Source organism: Pleurodeles waltl, chromosome 12, assembly GCF_031143425.1.
Source record: "Pleurodeles waltl isolate 20211129_DDA chromosome 12, aPleWal1.hap1.20221129, whole genome shotgun sequence".
NCBI lineage: Eukaryota > Metazoa > Chordata > Amphibia > Caudata > Salamandridae > Pleurodeles > Pleurodeles waltl.
Window position 1 is genome coordinate 359,708,021 of NC_090451.1, and position 25,008 is coordinate 359,733,028.

The 25,008-nt window shown below is 46.3% G+C and overlaps 1 protein-coding gene across 3 annotated transcripts in view; it reads right to left on the minus strand.

The window, feature by feature from the left end:
• Window positions 1-25,008, minus strand: part of PHKB (phosphorylase kinase regulatory subunit beta) — a 1,122,330-nt gene that overhangs the window by 272,663 nt on the left and 824,659 nt on the right. The window lies entirely within an intron of this gene.

The window sequence follows — 25,008 nt, forward strand, 5'->3', positions numbered from 1 at the left end:
CCGCCAAAACCTGGAACTCCCTCCCTCCCAAGCTACGCCAGACCCAAGACCTACTCGCCTTCAGAAGACTCCTCAAAACTTGGCTCTTCGATCAGTAGCAGCACTCCCTCCCCTCCTCCCCCCCCCTTACCCCCAGCACCTTGAAACCCTCACGGGTACGTAGTGCGCTTTATAAATACATTGATTGATTGATCGACCACACATCGTCGGCTGAGTTTGTCTGCCCTGGCGTTCAGGGAGCCCACCAGGTGCTGAACCACCAGGCAAACGCCCTGATTTTCCAGCCAAGTCCAGAGATGAAGAGCCTCTTGACAAAGGGTCCACGACCCCAATCCACCTTGTTTGTTGCAGTACCACATGTGAACACCTGCACTGCTTTCCCGTTGAGAGAGGGAAGAAATGCTTTTAATGCTAGTCAAATCACTTGGAGCTCTAGAAGATTGATATGGAGCCTGGTTTCCGCCGGAGACCAGAGGCCTCTGATCTCCACCTCTCCTATGTGGCCGCCCCATCCCAGAAGTGACACATCTGTCACCACTGTAAGATCTGGTTGGGGAAAGGAGAGGGATCTGCCTTTGACCCAATCCTGATTCATTCACCACCACTGCAGGTCTATCGCAGATCCTTCCAACATCTGGACCATGTCGGAGAGATTCCCCTGATGCTGTGCCCACTGGAACTTCAGGTCCCACTGCAGAGCCCTCATATGCCATCTGGCCTTTTGAACTAGCAGAATGCAGGAGGCCATGAATCCCAGTAGCCTCAAGGTCATTCTCACCGAAATCCAGGATAGAGGCTGAAACATAGGTATCATAGCCCGAATATCCTGGACCCGCATTTCGGGAGGCTATGCCTGAAAATGCACCGTATCCAGAACAGCTCAAATGAAAGGGAGCGTCTGAGAAGGAGTCAGGTGTGACTTTGGCACAATGATAGTGAATCCCAGCGAATGCAAAAGGTTCACCGTAGTCTGGAGGTGGGGGACGACTGTCTGGGGTGAGTTGGCCTTCAACAGCCAATCGTCGAGGTAAGGGAAGACTGGAACCCCTAACCTGCTCAGGTGAGCTGCCACCACTACCATCACTTTTGTGAACACCTGAGGGGCACTGGTAAGGCCAAAAGGGAGCACTGTGAACTGAAAGTGCTCGTGACCTACCACAAATCGTAGGTAATGTCTGTGGGCCGGCAAAACGGGTATGTGGAAATATGCGTCTTGCAAGTCCAACGCCACCATCCAGTCTCCTGGGCAGATAGGACCTGAGCCAATGTCAACATTCTGAACTTCTCTTTCTTGAGGAAGAGATTGAGGGACCAAAGATCTAATATAGGACGAAGACCCTTGTCCTTTTTTGGCACCAGGAAGTAGCGGGAATAACAACCAGGACCTACTTTTGGCAGAGGGACTCTCTCTATAGCTCCTTTGGCCAAACAGGCATGGAATTCCTCACGGAGAAGCACCATATGATCGTCCGATATGCAATTGTATGAAGGTGGCATGACTGGATGGGATGTCTTGAAGGGGGGGGGGGGGGGGAATGGGGAAGAGAAGCCCCATCGGACGATCTGGAAGACCCACCTGTCCGAGGTAATGGATTGCCATTGGGGCAGGTGATGGCGAATCCTGCCACCAATTGGTTCCTGGTGTACCCACGGACTAGGAAGGTTTGGAGGCTGGGGAGTGGACGGGCGACCCGCTGGCTCCCTGATATCCGGGAATGTGGGATCCTGCGTCCACGGACGCGCAGGGAATGTACAGCATGCGCGGGTCGATGGCTAGGGGGGGAAGAATGCAGTTGGGTGCCCCTTCCGTAGCCACGAAAGGGGCAAAAGGCAGACTGCTGGGGTCTAGGAGCAGACACAAGGCCAAGGGACCGGGCCATGGCTCGGGAATCCTTGAAGCGCTTGAGCGCGGAGTCGACCTTGTCTTCAAAGAGAAGTGTGCCATCAAAGGGCATGTCCATTAGAGATTGCTGGACATCCCCTGAGAAGCCAGATGTTGTCAGCCAAACGTGGCATCTCATTGCCACCGTCGAAGCAACCGATCTGCCCAGAGAGTCGGTCATATTCAGCCCACAACGAATCATGAAACTTTACCGCGTCCCTCCCATCTGTCACAGCTTGGGAAAGGACAGCCCGGGCCTCTTCTGGAACTCTAGGCAGCACTTGCGCAACCGTATCACGGAGAGCATGGGAATAGCGGCCCAAAAGGAATGCAGTGTTCACGGACTGGTGGAAGAAAAGATCTTCTTCCCTAAGTTGTCCAGTCTTTTTGATTCCCTATCTGGGGGTGCGGTAGGGAATGCGCCCAATGAAGATGAAGCCTGGATGACAAGGCTCTCAGGCGTGAGATGTTGAGTGAGGAATTTGGGGTCTGATGGTGGAGGTCTATGGCGGCGTGCAACCGTCCTATTCACAAGAGCCCCTGTGCTGGGTCTGGACCAGGTACCCAAGAGGACGTCCGTCTAACCTCCACAGAAGGAAGCTCGAGGTCCAAGACCTCAGCCGCCCTTCTAACTAATATAGAGTAAGAAGCTCCCTCCTCCGTAGCCATGGAAGGGGGGAGAGAGCATGCCAGTTTCAGGGGAGGTGTCCAGACCACTGTTGTCGCCCAATTACTCTACCCAGTCAATGTTAGGGTCAAGCTGGTATTCCAAAGGGTCCCGCTTGACCCTATCAGGATCCAGATCAACCATGGGCCCAGGAGAGCCCATGGAGAACGCAATTGGCGTTAATTGACGCTGTTCAGGCTCCCGGTCATCGGGTATAAGTATAGGATCGATGTTGATTCTGGGCACTATCGGCATTGGGAGCGTCAACGTGTTACCCGACGTTGGGACGGATCCAGAAGCGGATCCAGTGGGACCCTCGGGAGCCAGGGCTGACGCAGACAACTTGGAACCCGAGGGGGCCCATACTGACTCACCTGGGCCCGAGGGTGGGTCAGTCTGCCCAAAAACGACGTGCATAGCCTCATAGAATTCTTTCAGTTGGGCAGGGGTGGCACCGGCTCCCTGGAAGTCAGGGAAACGCTGAGCGGACCCAGATGCAGGCTCCGATGACGGAGGCCTAGAGTCAACGCTCTTCCTGCGTCGCATCACCCGATCGACGAGGTGATGTCAAAGAACGTTTATCCTTCTTCATCTGCTTTTTCTTGTGACCCGAATGCCATGAAGTCTTTGAGGACTAAGAGTGGTGGTGACTCCGCAGGCGGTCTTGAGACCTTCCTCTCGAGCGAGACCGTGAGCGACGCAGAGTTGAGTGTTGGCCCGCCAGCAGCTTTACGGACCGCTCCCTCAAAGCTTTTGGATTTATGGCTCAACACTCGTAGCCCGACTTCGGGTCATGGTCACGCTCCAAGCAATAGAGACACACGAGGTGCCGATCCGTCACCGACACAGTTCGTTGACAGGAGTCGCAGGGTTTGAAGCTGGTCTTAAGTGACATCCTTCGACGCATCCACGATCTCATCACAAAAAGTCATCGGCAGTCAAAAAATGACTAAGGTAGCTCTTTTTCTGGATCTGCGTGAAGGCTGGCACGAAAAGAAAAGAACTGACGTCAGCGTGCCGGGGTGGCGCCTATATACGACCGCGATGTCATCACGGCGACCATGACGCCAACGGAATCGACCAAAGCCACCTGACGGCGCGCAAAGGTACTGCTTGAAGAAAAATCTCTGGATCCAGACTGACGCCTGGGGAATTCAAAGGTAAGGAATCTGCAACTAGAAGTCTCTATCAGATACACAAACTACTCCCAAGTGCAAAACAAATATTCCAGCCACAAGAGAGCACAAAAATACACTTAATGGTGGGAAGGGTAATTACTTTGGGCTCCCCACTAACCTGAACTAGACAGAAAGAGCACATTTTGGTGAATATTTTGAAGCCCCATTGTCCTAGTTATGAGCAAAAATATTTTGTGAAAGGAATGCCCTGCAAAGCATTATGGGGTGAGTTTCTGAGTACCATGAATATTGTAGTATGTTGACTGTAATGCTCAGAGCAGCCCCTAGGAAGCGTAACCACATGAACAAAATGGCAGAAAGTAATGCAGTGCAACCATATATTTAGCCTCTGGAGGGCACAGTGTGCGATTTGAGCACTGATTTAAATGGAAATAAAAAAGTACAGGTACTTACTATTTACACCTGTTTGCTGCAGAGGAGGGCCGGTACTCTCCCATTAAATGTACTGCAGCAGTGCTAATAGAAGCACTCTTACTTCCCAATTAAAAAGTACAGGTACTCAGTAGTGGGCAGTACCTACCCATTTAAAACACTAGATCTGATCATACACGGCCAGCGCTGTTTGCTGTCTGCTCTTATTATCTCTATTTATGAGATCATTTTATTCTTTTTATTAGTGCAAACTGTCCTAATTCCCTCGAACAAAAAAAATCATTAACGCTGCTGCAGACTGACTACAGCAAAGAAGGCAATGGAAGGATGGGGAGAGGGAGGATTGATAAAGATGGAAAAAAGTATACAGGGAATTACTGCATATATTAAGATCATTCTCACTGTAGATTCAAAAAATACATGGAACAATCGATAAACGTTTTCAGGAATGGGATGGGGGTGGCCTGATCATACCAATGGCCAAAATTCATGCTTGATTCCAAGCTCAGTGTACCTGCTGAAGACAACTTCCTAATTCAAGGGCTCTGGCTTCCTGGAGCTATAGGCTGCGAGCTGACGAGTGGGGAATAGCTGTAAGGCCCATGTCAATACAATAATTCATTGCATGGAAGTGCTGCAAGACAGCATCACCGGAACGTTGCCTAACTGCTAGAGTTGACCCCTGAGGAACCTAACATGAGCCTGAGACCTCCCATCGCAGCTCACCCAACGACTTGGGGGAGGGCACATTAGACCCTGGCCCATCCCATCCCCCCACCCCGGGATAACTCCCTCAACCATGTGTACCCCTGAACCGCCCCCTAGATTTGTGCTGGCACAACGAGGGGCATCTGATACGTTACTGTTCCAGGAGCTGAGTGATCGGAAGCCCTGCACACTATTAAAATACTATGTAACACATTAAGATCGCAGGTGAGGCAGTCGTTCCCTTATGGAGGACAGACTGACATACTGCCCTCTTGGGCAGCTGTGCTGTGGCTTTAGAGACTTAATAACATTGCTAGGCCTTGGGGTGGGCTTCTAGCAAGACAGTGATCAACTGGTGTGTGGGCAGGCAAAGGTGCAGATGTAGAAGTTGCAGTACTATGTATGTTTTCAGCCAAGATAGCCAGTTGCGCCCTGGTGTTGCTTGGCTGGGTTCTATACCAGGTTGGACTAGTTTGCGTGGTGATGATCTTACCAACTAGGGCTCAGGCATGGGGCCATTGCATAGCATCTTGGAAGAAACTGCTACATTTGGCTATAAATATACAATAGATGCAATAGAAAGCAATAGGATCACTACAGCAAAGGGCCAAGGAGACTGCAAACAAAGCATGCTGGTCTTTAAGTGGTGTCAACTGCCAAGGAGTGCAAATACTGCTCAGATGTAAGGAGCAGGTAAGTCAGACTTACCAGGTAAGGTGGAAACACAATGATTATCCTTATGGAACTAAAGGCCAGCCTGAGTTCAACTCATAATAAAACTGATATGGTCACATCTCGTCTAGATCATCTCATAGAACAAACTGACCGCAAGAAGGCCGGATTGATGACACAAAGCATTGAACCTCCGAGTAAGAAAACAACACAACCAGCACTCTTGTAAATGGAAAAGAAGATTAATATTATTGCTGCGTAATATGAATACTTGGAGGTGCACTACTGGCACAATAATATACAAATTCTGGGTGTTGCTGAATCTACAAACAAGAACCATCCTCAATCCTTTGTTGAAAACTTGCTGACTGAGCTAGTTGACCTGTTCAGCTGTTCTGATATATTTTTAATCAAGAGGGTATATTGCTCACTTGGCCCCAGGCTGCAGCCGAGCACCCTCCACCAGACAATCTCCGGAAAGAGTCCCTTGCATTATTAAAGAGTACCTTGAGCCATTCTCCTGGACTTCATTATAGTGGTACAGGAAGCCAGATGTAAAACGGGCCCTTTGATCCAAAAGCATAAAATAGGCAATGTTATACCTCGCAAAACTTTGACTAGACCTGAAAAGGAGAACCCGTCTTGTCAGATACAACAGTAGTGTTCAAATTTTGCGTGAGGCACAGCAAAGTTGGGATGTCGTCACTGACAACAAAGCAGCCATTGTCTTCCTCTGGTTGCATGGACCATTCAACAATATGGAGTAGGGGAAGCCACCAAATTCTGTGTGTATTTTTCCTTCTGTATGTTATTTATGAGACTGATGGCTCACAAACTGCTGCCACACTGACGGAGCATGTCCCTTGCAATTTCTGAAGCGACTTTCAAGCCTTCTGAACCTCAAGATAATGTTCTTGTAGACATAATAGCTACCCTGCCTTTTATTCAGAGCCATATGTACTGCAGAGAGCAGGAAGACGGTTTGGCACACCATGCCCCTAGGTGTGTATCACCACCATAATAGCTTAACGACTGAGTAAATTAAACGCAGTTACTGGCACTGACAGAGTGGGGGCTAAAGGGCTGGATTGGGAATAGTCTGATATATTAAGTTTTCTTCTCTAATGCTGGCATTAGATCGTCCATGTAAAGATACAGTGCATGACAATAACATTACATATGTCAATAAGTAACCCTCTCTAGAAAATCAGTGGCATATCAAGGAATATTGAAGACCAAAATAATCCTCAAAAGTGGTGGTAGAAAGTTTTGACACAATCTGTTTGACAAGTAAATAATCTGAAGCACATGATTAGAGTAAGACACACTGTGAGATAAAATTAGATATGAACTAGGGTAAGAACCAGTATTGAACATACCTTGAGTGTGGTGGTGGGATGTGTAAGAGGCTCACCTTAACGAAATAGATGCCTCAGCACTGCCTGTCGCACTGCTGTATTGACGTTGTTAGTTTCCTCGAGGCAGTAATGCTTCGTAAATGTATGTTGGCTGGACCATGTTGCTGCTCTACAGATGGTATGTAGTGGTACACCTGCAAAGAGTGCAGCCGAAGTAGCTACTGATCTTGTAGAGTGGGCTCTCACCTTGGTGTGGAGCGGTTTTCCTGCTTTTGAATGGCAGAATTGAATTGCCAGGGCAATCCATCTTGCTATAGTCTGTTTGGACACCGCGTGTCCCTTTCTTGTTCCGCCAAATGCTATAAATAATTGATCAGACTGGCGGATGGCTTGAGTTTTCTGTAGATAAAATTTTAAACATCTTTTAATATCAAGGGAATGTAGCGTCTTTTCGGCTACTGTTTGTGGATTTGGAAAAAAGGGTTTTTAGGATGACTGGTTCATTAAAGTGAAACGTTGAGGGAACTTTCGGGATGAACTTAGGATTTGTTCACAGGATCACACCTGAGTTTGTGAATTGGAGGAAAGGCTGTTTGACAGTGCAAGCTTGAATGTCGCTGACTCTTTTGGATGAAGTAAGAGCCAGTAGTAACGCTGTTTTCCAGGAAATTAATTTTAGATCAGCTTTGTGGATCGGCTCAAAAGGAGCTTTCATGAGTTGCATCAACACAACATTCAGGGACCATAATGGCGGAGGTTTTCTAATTGGCGGGAAAACCCGAAAAAGGCCCTTCATGAATTGCTTGACAATTCTTGTGGAACACAATGAGACTCTGTGTGGAGATCTGCGGTATCTGGAGATTGCTGCCAGATGTACTCGAATGGAGGAGTAAGCAAGTCCTGATTTTGGTAGGAGCAGGAGATATGGAAGTACCTGTTCTGGAGGAGAGGATAAAGGATGTATATCTTCTGCTGCACACCATATACAAAACCATTTCCATTTAAGTTTATAGGTTTTTTTGGTAGTGTCAGCTCTAGCTTTTGCTAAAATGTCTCTACACTCCAGGGAAATGTTGAGATTCAAGTATTCATTGTATTCAGGAGCCAAGCCGACAAATGAAGAGACGACGGATCTGGGTGTCTGACTTGTCCCTGGTGCATCGTTAAAAGGGTCGGACTCTGTCTGAGTCGTAGATGTGGTCGTTCGGAGAGCATGAGGAGCTCCGTGTACCAGACTTGCCTGGGCCATCTGGGAGCTATTAGCAGAAGGCGACACCCCTCTGACTTCAATTGGTTGATGACTCTCGGGATGAGCGGGATCGGAGGAAAAGCGTAGGCATAAACTCCGGACCATCTCATCGATAACTCATTCCCCCACGAATCTTTTTGGGGAAGCCAACTTGCGTAGAACTGGCATTTCTTGTTCTCGAGAGTGGCGAATAGGTCTAGGTTCGGTTTGCCCCACAATAGAAAAAGGCTGTTGAGAGTTTTTTGGTCTAGTTCCCACTCGTGATAAGGAATCACTGTCCTGCTCAGGGTGTCTGCTAGAAGATTGGTTTGTCCTGGCACATGCTCCGCTTTGAGTGAAATATTGTGCTTGATGGCCCATGTCCAGATTTGCTGTGCTAGCTGCGAGAGTTGTAGGGATCTCGTGCCTCCTCGCTTGTTTAGATAAAACATGCTGGTTGTGTTGTCTGTCCTGATTAAGACGCTTGAATTTTGTATTTTTGGCAAGAAAGCCTTTAGAGCTAAGTGTATTGCCTTGAGTTCTAGGTATTTGATGTGGAGTTGACCCTCTTTCGCCTTCCAGGTACCGCTGATTTGCAGGTCCTGGCAGTGTGCACCCCATCCTTCGAGAGAGGCATCCGTTGTTACTATGTAACTTGGTGTTTGAAGAAGGAATGACAGTCGGTTTGATAAATTGGCTAGAGTCGCCCACCACCTCATGGTGTTCTTCATTAGAGGTGTTATCTTCGAAGGAACCGTTGATCTGGGTCCATTGTATGTCTAATTGCTCTTGCAGGGGTCGCATATGGAGCCTGCAATCTGGGACTAGCGGAATGCATGATGATATCATCCCGAGCAATGATTTGTAGATGCGGACTGAAACAAACGTTTTTCTGGAGAGCCTGTCTGCCAAGGAGGTTAACTTTTGTTTCCTCTCGTGAGATGGGTACGCTTTGTTGCGGACTGTGTCTAGTATTGCTCCTAAGAAACCTAATACCTGTTTGGGATGGAGCTGCGATTTCTGGTAGTTGACTACAAACCCCACGCTGTGTAACAATTAAAGGCAATAGGAGATATGACTTGTTACTTGCGACTTTGAGGGTGCTTTTATAAGCCAGTCGTCCAGGTAAGGGAAGACCTGGATACCTGACTGGCGGAGATGTGCTGCCACCAGAGCCAACATCTTTGTGAAGATTCTGGGGGCTGATTTGAGACCGAATGGGAGAACCCGGAATTGGAGGTGCATACTTCCCACTCTGAATCTTAGGAATTTGCGATGGCTGCGATATATGGGAATATGAAAATAAGCATCCTGGAGGTCTAGGGATGCCAGCCGATCTCCAGCATTTAACAGACGCAGTACATCTTGCAGTGTTACCATCCTGAACGATTGTTTCTTTAGAAACTTGTTTAGTGTTCTCAAGTCCAAGATGGGGCGCAAGTCCCCTGAGGGTTTCTTTACAAGGAAAAAACGGGAGTAGAATCCTCTGTTCTATTGAGATAAAGGGACTGGTTCTATCGCTCCTTTTCTCAGCATCACTCTTACTTCCTTGAGGAGTTGGTTTATCCTCGGAGGTGGTGGGCCCAATGGAGGAACAATTGGTGGTGTTTGTGTGAATTCCAGAGTATGACCTCTGGCCACTACATCGAGTACCCATCTGTTCGATGTTATAGCCTTCCATTGGGGGAAATAGGAAGTGATGTGACCACCCAACCTCGATGTAGGTGGGTGGGGAAACGTTGAGATGACCAGCGGGTCATTGTTTTCTGCCCGTATCTCTTCCTCGGGCAGCTCCTCTTCCTCTAGCTGGATGTTTGTAATCTGCGGCTGGTGGTAGTCTATAATGCTGCTGTTGCTGGTGGTACTGATGTCGTGATCCTGTGGAGGAAGACTGATATTGGTATCCACCTCAAAGGAGTAATTTCCTCTACCTCTTGCTCCACGAAAAGGTTGTTTTTTATATTGCAAGGTACCTAGGGATTTTGCCGTATCGGTATCCGTCGTCGACATGTTTACCAAACAAACTTTCTCCATCGAAAGGCATGTCGAGAACACGACTCTGGACTTCCGGTCTGAATGAAGTAGCCTTAAGCCATCCTTGCCTGCGCAGGACTGCTGCGCCCGCTAATTGTCTGAAGCCGGTGAGAGAAATGTCTATTGCGCTGTCTATAATCTCCGCAGAGACTCTTTCGCCCTCCTGCAAGATCTTTTTTGCTTCCACCTTGACGTCTTCTGGCAGTAGATCTAAAAAGGCAGACATGTCTGCCCACATCTGGCGATCGTACCGTCCCATGATGGCGAGGGAGTTAGCCGCCTTAACAGTGACCGCTGCAACAGAGGAGAATTTCTTGCCGATCTCCTCCCTTCCTTGTCTGGGGGAGACGCTATAGGTGCGGAGGGGTTTTTGGAACGTCGCTGAGCCGCCTGTGATATAACAGAATCAGGTTTTGGCTGCAAGACTAGACAGGCCGGAGAATCATCTGGGGCCTTGTACTTTTTCTCCAATCTTGGCATTTGTGAAGGAACTGTTGCTGGATTTTTCATTGCCTTCAAACCCTCCTGCCAAAAGAAATCTACAATGGGTATAGCTCTTACCGATCTCTTAGATGGCTCTTTGAAGTCGTGCAAAAAACATTCGGTTTCATGAGAAACAATTGCCAGGCCAAAACGTTTTGCCGCCCTCTCTATTAAATTATGGAAACCTCCTATGTCCTCTGGAGGGGAATCTACCGGGCCTGCTGGCGGTGGAGATGGTGTGGGGACGAGATAATCATCCCATTCACTAGCCGCCGAATCTCTTAGCTCACCCTCTTCCCTTTTGTCGTCTGACGAGGGGTGGGCTTCCTGAGTTTGGCTAGTTACCGGTATGCTAGCCTGCAGCGTTTCCAAAAGAGAAGTAGCCTGAGTTTGCAGAGGTGTCTGGTAGCTCTCAGGTCTAGGTGGCGTGGACTGAGTTGATGGTGGAAACCTTCTATAGTAGTCATTCAACATATATTGTAGATCTGCTACTAGTGTGCTAGGCATAGCGAGGGGCGATGGTTGTTCTGCCTGTGGATAGGATGTTGAGGCATAACTCGGCTGGTAATTCTGATCCTCCTCCTCATCAAACTCTTGGCATTTGACATTGAGTTGGGAAGGGCTACTAGCTGCCCCAAACATTCCGTCGTTTTGAGAGTATGCATCATCGTCATCATCATCTAAAAGATGCTGTGGTGGGTATGGCAATACTTTACTTGGTGAGGTATGCATTGGCAGAATTTTAGACGCCTTGTCCCCCATGTTAATAAGTGAATTATTGTCGTCGATGATAACTGCGACGACGTCATAATCATCGGCGAGACCGGTGTTGTGAACGTCGACGACACTGTAGTAGACGTTACCGTCGTCGACGGGGTGGTCGTCGACGGTTGTTTTTTCACTGAAGAGACTTTTTCTGTCTCTTTTTGAGGTGACAGAGACAGGGATGTCTTTTTTGAAGTACTTTTTTGATGCAAAGGCGTAGTAGGCTCTGAATGAACCTTTTTTGGCAAATGTTTCCATGTCTCTGAGTGGGAAACAACCTTTTTTGCCTGAGTAGAGACTTGTTTTGTCTTTTTGGGGACCTTCCTTGGTGGTTCATCGGACTCTCTACTTCTCTCACCTGTTCTTTTCTGAGGGCGAGAAGCCTGTGATGATGTTTCACTGTCATCTGAGGAAGGATGTTCTATGGCTTTCTGTTTTTGCAGCCATAAGAGAAGTCTACCCTCACGGTCCTTGAGGGTTTTTTGACTAAAGGTGCGACAGATTTTGCAGTCTCTCACCTTGTGGTCTGGATGGAGGCAGTAGATACATTTCTTGTGGGGGTCATCAACATGCAGTCTCCTCTTCCCACAATTGTCACAGTCTCTGAACAGACCCTTCTTTGTCTTTTCTGACATGGCAAAGCTGTAGAGCTAGTTTCCTGAGAGAAAACAATCTTCAGTCAGAAATAAGGAAAAAACTGAGCAGAGCTCAGGGAGACTCCCTTCACACGACGTGCGGTAGAAAATCTGAGGGAATTCAGCCTCTGTTGGGAGTGTTTGGGAGGGGCTGAATCCTGATTGTTTGATGCTGAAGTTTGGGTCTTTTTCACAAAACAAAGTGGATAGACTGTAAAATACCCCATGAGGCCTACTGGTTTTACTTTTACAGACTTACTGCTTTATGTAATTAAATTTACCGTGATGCTCCCACCTCGACGACGGGGATGATTCAAGCATGTGAATCTATGAAAGATCCAATGCTGGGGATAAAAGGACTACTTTTAGTCCACAGTAGACTCTGTTTAGTGTGCCGCCATGATCACGTGTATCATCAAAGTTAGTTGGCCCACGATGATTACTGACCCCTATAAGGGCAAAAACAAGCCCAGTATCTTTAAAGTAAAACTTCATTCCATAGTGGATGTAGGCTGTTCAAAAACCATTCAAGCCAAAATACATTATAGACAAGGCAAGCCCTGCATCCCAGTCAGGCGTCCCAAGATGTAAGTAATGCGTATTCAGAGTATGTCACCTGTTCCACCTCCAGGAGGAGAGCTCCGGAGGAGCAATGGGGCGTAGGCTGGGCTGTGGTGATGCTCCGTTCAATATTGTAAGAACCAAAGGCTACGGGCCCAATGATGGTCAACAAGAAAATAAAGAAAAGGGAAGAAAAGGCAAAAAAGGGAGGTGGGAAATGAATAAAACAGAAAAACCAAACCCATGAGAATGACTAACCAGATGAAAAGAAAGGCAGGTGGGGGATACCACCTAATTTAGTAGGCCATTGGGGGGGGAGGGGGCAACGAGAGAAAGGCAAGACAAGGAGGAGTAGTATGTAAAATGCTTGGGGGTGACCCAGTGGTATGAAAGGCCCAAAACCAGGAAACCCTAGAGTGTCAATGTGGTAAGGGCTGACCAAGCAAGTGAAGAGCGCCTAGTCTGGGTGGCTAGGAGGTGTGGTGATTAACACAGATACTTTTATGTGTTTTATTTATGTTTATGATATGCAGCAACTAAGTTATTGCTTGTGCATACATGAGATACAGTCCAGATGCACACAAACATAGTGCATGCACTACTTCCCTGGAATCAATGACTCATACTTGCCGACCCCACACTAACCATATAAACCTCATCACAAGGAATGTGAGAGGACTACATACGACCAGTAAAGCTAAACAAGGACTAACTTAACTTGACCAACACAATATACATACAGGGCTCATACAGGAAATACATTTGACCCCACACAGAGGAACGATTCGCAGGTAGATGGAGTGCGTACTGTTTCTTTGCCTCCTACTCTAGTTATGCCAGGAGTGTGGCAATTGTAATAAAAAGGGGATGCTGTTCTCACCAAAGCAGATCTTCAGCGACCTGGATAGGTGTTATCTGATAGTACGCAATCGATTAGAGCACTAACCAGTTAACCTAGTCAATATTTATGGACCCAACATGGACTCTCCTGCACTCTACCTCCAGGGGCACACTGTTTTTAGGGCTGGGGGGCTGGGATAAGTTTAACTTGGTTCTGGACCCATGTGTCAACAGGTCAAGTACCAAATATGCTCTGCCCATGGCAGTCAAAGCAGTGCAGCAATTAATTACTCACCTCCAACTTCCTGGAACTTTAAAAACTCCACAACCCAGACACTAAGGATTTTACCTTTTGTTCTGTAGAATACTCCACTTTATTGCTGTGAGACTACTGGCTTACATAGACATATGAGCATGGGTGATAGTTATAAAACTTTTTGCTCGCACACTGTCTGACCACTCCCCTGTCCACTTTACATGAGCAATTCCCATGGACTGCTATCGGCACATACTCTGGCACTTCCCCTCAGACGCGTTGTTGTACAAGGCATTTCGATCAATATTACACACAGCATTTGTCGAGTATTACCGTAGTAAGGTTGACTTGGTGCCTAACTCAAGCACCATATGGAAGGCCTTCAAGGTATACAGCAGGATCAGATGCATATCTAAAGTGTCCTGTTGGCTTAAATCCATTAGAGATAGATTAACAACACTCGAAAATAAGGTTCACAGTCTTGAGAGATACCTGTATATCAACGCCAATCCACAAATTTATAGTGACATACAAAAGACAATACAGAAATACCCATAGGAAGCAGACAGAGGGGCCCATTTCATAGGAAACTATTATACCGCACATAGATACGGGGAATGTGAATGCCTGGGCAAATCGCTGGTTTGCCATGATACAAAACCATGGGCAGGCTCAGACAGTCAAAATATACATCACTGAAAGATACCACCATGGACCCGCACATTATACTACAAGCATTTAGCTAGTTCCCTGAAACCCTGTATAGGTTGACAAACGAGATACCTCAATCTCTGAAATACAGCTACTTAGATGAGATAGTACTAGTCTGTCTTACAAATAAGAACAGGGAATATCTAGCTAGACCTATTACTGAGGAGGAAATTATAGGCACTATACACAGCATGGCAAGTGGCAAAGCAGCAGGTAGCCATGGAATCACAGTGGAGTTTAACTTGGTCCCGGACCATGTGTCGACAGGACTTTGAGTACAAAATAAACCCTGCCCATAGCAAGCAAAGCAGTGCAGCAATCAATTAATCGTCTCCAACATCCTGGAGCTCAGGAGACTCCACAACCCAGACACTAAGGATTTTATCTATTGTTCTTCAGAACACTCCACTTTGTCGCAGTAAGACTACTGGCTTACCCTGAAAGACATATGAGCTTGAGTGATGGGTATTAAGCTACTAGTTCGCACACTGTCTGACCACTCCCCTGTCCACTTCACATTAGCAATCCCCACAAACCGCTATTGGCACCGACTCTGGCACTTCCCTTTAGATGCCTTGCTGGACAAGGCATTTCGATCAGAATTACACATAGCGATTGCTGAGTGCTTCCATATTAACATCGACTCAGAGCTTAGCCCTGTCACCATATGGGAGGTCTTCAAGATATACACCAGGATCATATAAAGAATGGCAAATAGCAAAGCACCAAGCAACAGTGGCCTACAGTGGAGTTTTATAAGGAAACATCACCCTCCTTGCTCCACACCTTCTCAAGGTCTTCCAGGAGGCCTTCAACACTGGCCATCTTCTTGATTCCCTTCGGGCAGAGCAATATGGCTTTATGCTGGGCCGGTCAACATCATTTCCCCTGCATAAAACATTTGCCTTCCTACATCAAAAAAACCCAGAGATCTGTGCCGTGGATATAATACTCGATACAGCTAAAGTTTTTAACTCCTTAGAATGACCATCCCTCTTCAAAAATCCTCAGCCACATAGGCTTAAGCCCAATCTTTATCACCTGGGTGAAGTTATTGTACACTTGATCTGTTGCAATGCTGCAAGTCTACGACCTAGTATCTCACGCAACAGAAATACAGTTTGGTAGACGGCAGGGGACCCTCTATCTCTGCTGTTGTTCGCTATGAATATGAAACTGATCGCCTGCATGTTCTGTCAACATCATGCCCATAGAGGACTCAGTTTTAAGACACACTACATTATTATATCACTATACGCAGATGATACTGCTATTTTTGTCAAGGACTCTGAATCGAACCTGACAACCATCATTAGAGCAATCATAAGATTAGGAAATATACCTGGATTACATACAAATGGTAAATATACTGTAATTTCTTTAACCAAAACCACACAGTAATTTCACCTACATTACCCGCTGGAATGGGCCACAACCCCAGTAAAATATTTGGGTGTACATGTCCATGTGGACACTGAGGTCATGTAAAAAAAAACTATGGCAAAGCTCTAATTACTTCAAGTGACCAGGGAGAAAGGTGGATAAAATAATCGCTCACAATAATTGGCAGAATCACCTTGATAAATATGGTTGTGTTATGAAAATGTTTATACTAATTAACATCCCTTTATATCTGACCAGACATCTCTCCTGCTCTCAACAAACACTACTTGCTAGGCTGATCTGGGCGGCTTAACAGCCCTGTATACAGTGGAATGTGTTGATTCACCCATACCAGAAAGGAAGTCTTGAGATGCCAAACTCAACTGTGTATTATGCCTGTGCTCAGGCGCAATTACCTACTAGTGGTATTGTTCAACTCTGCTCCCCTGCCCCCAACACAAAGTCGTGGAGGTGGATATGTCTGACAGTACCCTACTACCGGTCACTGTGTGTCCGAATACAGCTTGCAGGCTGGGAGAACTAAAACTGGTGACCGCTACCACCCAGGAGGCATGACAAACTCTAATGAAAAACTATGGTCTTCTACACCTATACTCTCCATACTCATCACTCATAGACAACCCTCTGATACCTTTAACCTTAGACCCCAAAAACAATAAACAACTCTGCATTTAAGTATGCATACCCATGGTGAAGTTATTCTATAATGGGTCCTTTAGCTCCCTAGCAGAATTGCTGGGACCTTATGGGGGTATTCAACTGGATGCATTCCTATACCACAGAATAAAAGCTTCACTTGAAAAAGTAATGTTTGGATCACAACACATAGTATCAAAACTCTACCTAATGTCCATGTCTGCTAAACAAACAAAAATTAAAATTAAGTGAAAACGGAAAGCCAGCCTTGAATAAGTGATGACAGATTAGCAGTGGACGTTTTGCTATCAGTAAACACATAAGGTTTCCATAAACGGGTCTCACAAAGCTATACATTATAAATATCTGCATATGGGGTATTATACCCAAAGTAAACTCAGTGCCCTGAGACTTCAGGAAGAAGCAAGGTCCAAATTTGTATGGCAGTGTCTGCCAGGTCTTCACTACTGGGGAAAAGTATTAAGAGACTTGTCCCTTATGATAGAGCTTCATTTGAACCAGGACCCCATAATGGCGATCTATGTCAAAGGCCTTCCTAAAGCTGTCCAAAAATACTCGGCCCTGGCGCTGCTACTAGCCAAGAGACATCTTCATGGGCCAACCCAATTAGGGGGGCCCGCCTATGGCGGTGGAGCCGGGGAGAGTGGAGGTGGGGGATGGGGAGCAGCAGGCTCCCTAGCCCCCACCTTGTTACAAAAGCGCAGCCGATAGGCTGTAATGATGCAGCGGCCCCGGATGCACTGTTTGTGCTTCCGGGGTCACGCACAAAGAAAGACGTCACAGGGCCAGCCTTGATAAGGTGGCTGCGGTCCGACCGGACCAGGGGCCTTCCTACAGTTAAATATGAATGCTCTGAATGTGCAATTGTGGTCTATGGTGGAATTGGACAAGTAGTTTGTCGTATTTTATTTGTAAAGGTGGGCAGGGTGAGATCATGACTGGGAATACAAATGGTTATCTTTTATTACAGGAACTGGGTGCCAAGCTAATTGGACCCTCCCAGGGGTGCTGGCAGGGAAGTGAGGACGACATACAGGGGTGCAGGGGGGTTGTGAGCAGTTGCTGGCATATGGCCCTTAGGGACAACCACCGAGCATGCGCAGAAGGTCTGAAGCGAGCATTGGCCTGGGGGGGTGGAGTCTGAGGGTTGCCGAGGGCACCCGAGGTAGCTATCCTGGTGGCAGGTGGGCCCCCTCCACAGTAATCCAGTTTGGAAAGGTATGAGAACACCCTGATGGAGATCCTACCCCTTGGACTCGTAGCGTAAGGAGGGGCAGAGTTTGGGGGTATTAGAAAACAGTAATGATCTTATTCACAACCACCAACACTGGGTACGCAGAAACAAACAGTTTTTTTGTCAGTGTCAGGAATGTGGATATATTAGCGTACTCTGCTAACGCTAGGCATCCATTGAAAAAACTCTGTCAATACTTTGTGAATATGATTGTGGTTATTGCGTATAATTTTTTATTAACAATGTCTTGTTATTAATAAAATATGGCTGGGGGTTTATGACCCCTAATCCCAAAGGGATGTGTGTCTGAATTTTAAATTAAGCTTGGGAGGGTGAGGGGTGTGTGTGAGTGGTATTTGGGGTAAGAGGTCTCGCAGATACCCGGCCATATGGCCTCCCAGTGGGGCTGAGGTCCCCCTCCATCTGAGGACGCTTGGCACAAGGACGTGCGATACTGCAACAAAAACTGTTAAGTATATGCCCCAAAGCAACCCTCTTGTGTAAATCCCAGAGTTTTCTGGCAGCCACAGAGCAACTTCCTAGCCAAAACATCCTAAGACTATTACTGCTTGAGTATGTTGATATGTGCGTGACATGCAGGTATATATGCACAGATGGATGGCCAGTTATCCTGATGGCAGTCCTATGGGGCGAGATTATGTTGTTACATAAGCGTTGTTAGTGCTTACGTTTTACTTCTTTCTCATGCATGTGCTTTATAAACATACAAAGATAGTTAAAAAAAAAAATCATCACAAGAGAAGTTCTGGAACAAAAAACTCAAAACTGTAAGTAAAGGTTTAAATTCAATCAATTATACACTCTTCATAATGGATGAGGATTTTTAGATCAATTAAAACCCCACAACTGAAATACAGTTCTATTGTTTTCAGGCAAGGGACACTTTTATACTTTTTTATTTACCAACTTTGTCACTTGATATTCTATCTGATAGATATATCTACATGTACTTTGAGTGGTGTTTTTTATGCCGCATATTGAACATATGTAGGGCATTTAACTTAGAAATGCATTTTTAACTCACGCTGGCTTCTTGTGCCTTTCGACTATCAGGCCTGCTGCCGCTGAGTGCCATTTGATGCAGAGAGAGTAGGTTGTCTGGCCCCTTCGCACCCCTAATGAGCCACAGGACCACCGCCATTTTGGGCAGGACAGCGGTCTAGATGCAAAGCTCTCACTGAAAAAGCAGCATATAAACAGTTGCAGGGTGCTGGCACGTGCTGCAGGTGTGCTGCTGGCACGCTGGACCCCTGCCTGTTTTTCTTTTTAGCTCAGGCCTTATGGCCAATAACATGGTGAGGAAGTACTTCCCCCATTGAACTAAAATTAATCCAGAGGACCCGCAGTCAGGCAAACTGTCCTCTGCTACGTTGTAAACAACAACTCTTTCTCCCTGAGGGCCTAGCCTCCGGTAAGGAGTGTAGCCTCTTCCGTACAATCACTTTAAAGCCACTAGGCGCTGAAGAAGAAAATTAGTTACTTACCTGCAACTTTAGTTCTCCAGTATTGGAATCTTTCATAGATTCACATGCTTGAATCATTCCCTGTCGTCGAGAAGGGAGCCCCCGGTACATTCAACCAAGCAGTGTTGACATAGATATAACCTAAGGGCCTGAGGTTTCTTAATTCAACTGTCTTTCAGAGTCATTTTAAGAAAAAGGACCAAACTTGAGCATCCACCAATCAGAAGATACCAACCTCTAGAACCCTCCTGAGAGAAGCTCCAGTACCTCAGATTTTCTACTGCACGTCTCTTCAGAGCTCTGCTCTTTCTTCACACTTTTGGATTAGCTCTAAGCTGATATTTTTCTGCTAAACTTGTTTTCACTGATTGTGGGTAAGGCCTACATCATGTCTGACAAGGAAAAGAAGGGTTTATTCAGAGCCTGCAAAACCTGTGGCAAAAAAAGACTACACTCTGAAGAACCTCATCAGGACTTCATATACTGCCTCTACCCAGACCACTCAGCTAAGGACTGTAAGGTTTGTCATACCTTTTCTTCCAAGACTCTGAAGGACAGAGAAGCCAGATTATTGATATGGCTGCAAAAACTTAAGTCCATAGATAATCCGGTCTCTGATTCAGATAGTGATGACTCCTCAACATCGTCTAAAAAGTAATCAAAAAGGGCTGGATCACATTCAAGATCTTCTTCAGAGCAATCAAGAAAAGCCCACAAAAAGACCACCTCAGTGTCTTACAAGGGCCACAGCCCCTCCACTTCGCATCATTGATTCTCCCAAAAAGGGGAAAGAGGTCATGCCAGCAGCTCTGAAAGGCACAAAAAGTCATCTTCTGTACCTCCATCTGTATCTGCTGCACCTTTCAAAAGGCCCTCATCTGGTCCTGGGGCAAAGACTATACCGTCGACAACAGTCTCATCATCAGTGACGATGTGAGTGAGTGCCTTTTCACCGTCGACGACGGTTTCCACCTTTCCAGCGCCGACGGCAGTTCTGACGACATCGTCGATGACGAGCATCCCACCGTCGACGAGGACAGCGTAGACGACGTCATCGTCGATGAGGATCTACACGTCATCATCAACAGCAGTAACAATGGTGTCCGCATTGCCGTCGTCATCGTCCACAACCTCATCGACGGTAGACTCTTAAGTAAGGCTGTCGACGATTAAGATCTCTATGCATTCGTCGTCGACAACTCCACTGTCGATGGAGGCTACACACAGTGCAGGGCTCACGTTGTATCCCATCTTTATGAATGCTGAGGAAGTAACAAGCGAACCCCCACTTCCGCTCACTTGGTCGGATCATTATCTGATTTAGTTATCCATCCCTCATTAAAATGCCTTTGAAAATCTTAGGAAAGAAGTCAGCAGACAATAATGCCCCTGGAAAATAGTGACTCCTGCCACCTTGTCAAAGTCTTTTAAAGCGCCTTCATTAACATTTCATACAGATGTCGACACTGCTCTGTTCACCAACCATGACTCATTAATAACACAGGATATGATAGCAATTAAAAAAAATAAAAAATCTACCTCCACCAGAAATCAAGCTCCATGGTACAGAGACACCCTGCATCAGAAAAATCTATCTGTAGACGCCTCGAAGGCAGATGGCTTCTCACTGAATCTTCGGATGACAAAACAAAATTCAGGACTAGGCTAGGTAATTATCATAACATGATTAGTGTGGCACAGAATGCGTACATAACCGCTTCAACTGCCAATGCGGGAAAGTCTACAAAATAATTATTTAAAGCTTTAAACAGCTTTATGAAACCACTTGTTTGTACCTCCACCATTGTGGCCTCTCAAGAGCTTTGTGATAACTTAGCCGTTTTTTTAAAAGCTAAGATTAGCAAAATCTACCAGAACTTCCCGGTCAGTTCAGAACTTACTGAAATTGAACTAGATGTAAGTATCCTCACCCAAATGCCTCAGCTGGCCTGAGTGACTTTGAATTCTGTTCAGTGGCTCAGGTGCAGGGACTGCTTTCCCATTTCAAAACTGGCTCATCTCAGGATCTGTGCCCACGGAGTATAATGGCCAGCTTAGCCAGCTCTTTGGCACCAACAGCATGGGAAGTGTTCATTCTCTCCCTAGCCACTGCAAAAAAGCCCTGTGAATGGAAGTGCGCTCAAGGGTCTCCGCTTCAAAAGAAACCCTCAGCAGATCCCGAAGTCCTTTAACCACAGGCCAATTTTGCGGTTACCTTTACTTACAAAAGTCCTAGAAAGTTACATTATTAAACAGCTCATATCCTTTCTTGAAGAGCATAAGATCTTAGAGTCCTCTCAATCAGGCTTCAGAGAGATGCATAGCGCCAAGACTGCACTGCTGGCAGTCACTGATAACATGAGGCTCTCTCTGGAACGCCGGTCATGTTAGTGTTACTGGCTCTATCTGCGGGCTTCAACACAATCTCCCTTCCATTCTAATCTGCAGACTACATGAGGTAGGTCCCCAAGATAGAGCGCTACAGTGGTTCAGGGACTTCCCGGGAACTGCACACAAAACTTCTGTCTTGGGTCCTTAAAGTGTAAAATTAAACATACACAAAAAGGGGTCCCTCAGGGTTTGTGCCTGAGCCCAACACTGTTTAATATCTATATAGTGCCATTAGCTGATATTGTGAGGTTATGAGGGGTGGAAATTGTGTCATATGCAGATGACAGTCAACTTCTCATCTCCTTTGGCCCTGATCCAGATAGTGAAAGATAAATTTGCGGGCTGCATGAGGAAAATTGCTGCCTGGTGAATAAAAACTGTTTACAATTAAACAGCGAGAAGACTGAGATCATGCTATTCAATAAAGCCAATGAGCTATGGTCGGTAAACTGGTGGCCTCCGGAACTTGGTAATTCCCCTGTACCGAAGCTGGGGGTGAGACATCTAGGAGTGAAAAACTCCATGAAAGACCAACTTAATGTCTCATGTGGCACTTGTTTTGCCACAATGAGGCTCTTAAGGAAAGATTTTCTCTGGCTCCCTGATGCCACCAGAAAAACCCTTGCCCATGCTCTTTTAATCAGACGCCGGGAATTCCTTACTAGTAGCAGCAAATTACAAGTTGCATGTAGTGCAGAACACAGCTGCTTGGCTAATCTGCAACCTTCCGGCCCAGTCTTCTTCCACCCCCCATTTAAGAAAACTGCACTGGTTACCTACCAGAAAGTGGGTTGTTTTTTAAACTCTGCTGTTTGATACATAAAGCACTCTACAAGGCTCGTTCTATCTGCACTCACAACTTGGTCACTATCAGTCCTCCAGACAGCTAAGGTACTCTATCAAAGAGCTCCTGAAAACCACACGTATTGGCACTTCTAGATTTGGGGGCAGATCTTCTCAGACATGACCCCATATAATTGGAACAAACTTCCTTTTTACTTACACACTTGCATAAATTTAACATTTTTTTAAAAAAATGTCAAAAACTTGGCTGTTTTAATCTGTTTTAGCTTGTCCATTCAGCACAGCACCAAGATACTCCTTCAGGAGAGAGTCGATTGCAATACAAGAAAAATAAATCAATAAATATTTGTAATAAAAATTACATTCTAAACAGTTTATTTATATTCTGTTGGAACCCTACTGTGTTTGGAACTAATAAAGACAGGGGTAATGAGGTTTTAGTGAAGTGGAAGTAGTGATCCTATTTAAGAGTTGATTGGGTATGTAATAAGTTTTACTTGTTACTTTTACAATTAAATAATATGCTCTATTGCACTATGTGGTTTATAACACCAATCAAATGCAAGTAATGAGATTAGAGAACGGCCTGGAATATCTTTCGCAATGGTTTGAGAGTGATATTTTATTATCTTATTGTAAATCACTTTTAGTTTTGAGATTATTGCTGGCGATATAATCTGTAGTTGGCTTTGTGGATTTCTGGGGCAGTTCCTATCCCAGGTCAGGAATCTTTCAGTCTTCTTTCTCCAGAAAGCAGAATCCTCTTTATTCCAGTTGTTTCTTTGCAGGTCCAGGAAAGCTTGAAGTAGGTGGTGGTAATGTAACAGTCTTATCCTGTGCACTAACCAGTGATTTGAGAATTCCCCACACCTAATCCTGACAACTGTCCTTTCAAAACTCAACCTTCTCTTCAGTCCTTCCTTTCACGGTTTACTTCAAACTTCTCAAAGTCCTTCATACATAATGGCCTAACCTTCATTCAAGATGGCCTAACCTTCATCCAAGATGGCCCAACCTTCCTACACCTGCAGGAACCCCGTCATCCCCTTAATACACTCACATATGTAGATGAGGTGTCCTCCTCTCTGCCAGTGGTGGTTTTCCTTGTTGCTGAAAGCACAGATAGAAAGTCTAGGATTGTTCTGGTCATGAATAGTTTCAATTCCTAAGATCTTGATGACAAAAGTGTGTTATTCTTTGAGTTGCTAGCTGATTTTGTCTTCCTCCCAGATAATTAACCCCTGTTAAGTGGTCACTGCTGACACCATTTCAGCATTCCTTCTCCCAAAGGCCAGCCCATTGTCCTCCAGAGGGAGAGTCACTAACAGCTAGTCCGAAATATATGTTCAGTCTTCAATTTCTCAGCCAACTTACCATGGCATTTCAGAAATGGTAAATAAATCAGTTGAGTGGGCAGTAAATTCATAAGTCGAATTTTAGGAACATAATACATGTACTTTGGAACTAAACTGCAGTTTCACAGGGGCAGTCATAACACCAGTGAAAGAAAAATGTCATAAGTTCATGAAAGACAAAAAACTAGCGGAGACCATACGTAAATAGCAAATTTCCTACAAAATGCAGCTATTGGACAATTAAATGGTCAAGAAATAATCACATATTCCGTTCATCATCACTACCCATTCTGTAACTATAAAATGGAAGACTGGAATCCTCCAGCAGAAACTGCATTACTTAGGGGGTCATTCCAACCCCGGCGGGCGGAGACCGCACCGCGGTCAAATGACCGCGGGGGTCATTACAACTTTCCCGCTGGGCCGGTGGGCGATCTCCAAAAGATCGCCCGCCGGCCCAGCGGGAAAGCCCCTGCAAAGAGGAAGCCGGCTCCGAATGGAGCCGGCGGATTTGCTGGGGTGCGACGGGTGCAGTGGCACCCGTCGCGATTTTCAGTGTCTGCAAAGCAGACACTGAAAATCTTCATGGGGCCCTGTTAGGGGGCCCCTGCAATGCCCATGCCAGTGGCATGGGCAGTGCAGGGGCCCCCAGGGGCCCCACGACACCCGTTCCCGGCAGCCTCTTCCTGGCGGTGTAAACCGCCAGGAACAGGCTGGCGGGAAGGGGGTCGGAATCCCCATGGCGGCGCTGCAAGCAGCGCCGCCATGTAGGATTCCCTGGGCCAGGGGAAAACCGGCGGGAAACCGACGGTTCCCCTTTTCTGACCGCGGCTTTACCGCAGCGGTCAGAATGGCCCGGGAAGCACCGCCAGCCTGTTGGCGGTGCTTCCTCTGCCCTCCACCCTGGCGGTTTGAAACCGCCAGGGTCGGAATGAGGGCCTAAGTCTCACGTTTGGCTGTCTTTACTATTCACAATAAGTATCAAAAACAAGCAATGAAAGACAACCAATTGCAAAATACAGCATAACAATAACTTGCAAGTGAAATGGCACATGTCTTGGGGTTCCTAAAAGGTAGCTACAACTTCCAGGGAGATCAGTCTATTTTCATGATTAAGGTTACTTGGTATAGTTCTGATAGGGAGAAAGAGAGCTGGGGAGGGGATGGGAGGAGGGGTTAGGGAGACTGCAATCTGACCAAAAGACCACGGTTTGCAAGCCCAAGTGCAGGAATATTATTCACTGGACACTGAAGGCCTCCCTCGATGTGGCTAGCATGAAGACTAGTCAGGTGTTCCAGCTCTAAATA